This window comes from Taurulus bubalis (genome assembly GCF_910589615.1).
Source record: "Taurulus bubalis genome assembly, chromosome: 21".
NCBI lineage: Eukaryota > Metazoa > Chordata > Actinopteri > Perciformes > Cottidae > Taurulus > Taurulus bubalis.
Genome location: NC_136609.1, coordinates 6,199,316 through 6,201,218, shown reverse-complemented (window position 1 = coordinate 6,201,218; position 1,903 = coordinate 6,199,316).

The following is a 1,903-nucleotide window of genomic DNA, read 5'->3' as shown; positions in this document are numbered from 1 at the left end:
CTTGTCATCCTGCTCCTTCAGAGGGCAGCGAGGGGCTCAGCTGGGGCCGGGGGCTGAGAGGGGAGGAGGGCAGGACTCCCGTCAAACAATCACTGGGGTTATTATGTTTTCATAAAATCAGATACTTAGCTATGAAAATAAAATACAAGACATTGGTTCTTTTCCGCCATGACCCCTAAACCGGGGTATGAACCGAACCGCTACACCCCTGGCTAACTATCTACTTACTATAGATAAATACCAGGTGACACACAAGCATATGGACATTAAGGAGCTAACACAGGGATGCATTAGAGCGGCTGCAGGAGTAAAATAAATAAATAAATAAAAGAGAGCACATTTCACATGCAAATGGTTCCGAGTGACGACTACCAATTTGAGTGAACACAAAAGCAGTTTTTTAACCGCTGACTGTCAACAAAAGAATGTACATCAGAATCATCATGTGGGCTTATCCGCAAAGAGGCACAGTAATGGTTTCTATTCTTTGAAGAGGAATCCAAAAAACGGTCCTGCTGACCTCTGGGTAGAATGTGTCAGTCAGAGCAGTAAGAGGTGCACAGGTTATGGGGAAGCTTTACAGAGCCGGTAAACGGAGGCGGTACGCCCTCAGATGATTCACACGGACAAAGAAATGGACCGCAGGAGAAAAAGCCAAGCAAAAGACTCTCAAGGGAATGTACATGTTGCCACTTTGCCCCATTTATTTATCTAAATCGAGTTATTACTGCATTTCACGTCATGGACAAAGTAGTTTCAAGTAACAGGTCGCCTGTCTATCCTTCAATGGTGTAATTATCTAATTAATGGCCTCGAATGAGAAAAGAATTAACTGTTTTCACAATAGAAACAAATGTAGTTGACAGTCATTATTGATCGGATTCCCCATGTAAACCATCTTTCACCCTTCACGCACAGAGGCCCATCACAGTGGAAAGGCACACAAACAAGATCTTCCCCAAAACCCCTCTGGAGCCGTGAGCCATTATCAGCCTCCAAAGTGGGTCTTGTTCCTCACGGGGACGCTGCGCTGGCACAGAAAACTGGAGCCTGCCCCTCTGGCACAGTCTCTAAAGGGATGTCTTCCTGAGTCTTCTGTTCACCAAAGGAAAATGGAGGAACAATTCCGCCTTACAACCTGTTTTTCTTTTGTAAAAAGCAGACAATTTTTAACTATTTTGACACTCAGCCCGTGATGGGGTAGCAAGCGACTCAAGGGAGAAGTCTGGAATTGTTAGATAAGTACGGTGGTTACTTCTTTTATCTGTTACTTATTCAGCCTCTCTTTCAAACTCAAACCAGAGTTGGTGATTGTTGGAGAAGTGGAAAGATGGTTTTGATGAGTGTACATTTTTCTGTAGAGTTTAAATTAAGTGTGTTTCCTAGCGATCAGCGAGGTGAAATGACCTGATGAGTCGCTTTGAGGAGAGGATATAACAACGGTTTCTTTACACGTTAAACTCGGTGAATCAAGTGTTTATTTTGACCAAACCAGAGTTGGTGATTGTTGGAACAGTGGAAAGACTAACCACGGTGGTATTTGTGAGTTTTGCCTCGTTTCTGTTGGGTTTGAACAGAGTGAGCTTGGATGATCAGCGAGGTAAAATGACAGTCTGAGTGGAGTCTGGTGGCTTTACGGAGAGCGTATTAATGTCTTCTACCTTTATGCCCAAATCTCTGTTGATTTTATATTTACTTCCAACAGGCGTGGCATAGCATCTTGCCGGAAAATGGTTGCCGGTTGTAACCGACAAAGGCCAGATGTCGTGGGCTTTTTGTCCAGTGGGAATGGAGCTGTAATTTCACGTAACCAGTATGGCCTCACCACTGATGGTAGAGGAGGGAAAACGAACACTCTTACTAGCAGCACCTCTGCAGCTCACTACCCAACACGTCACATCTT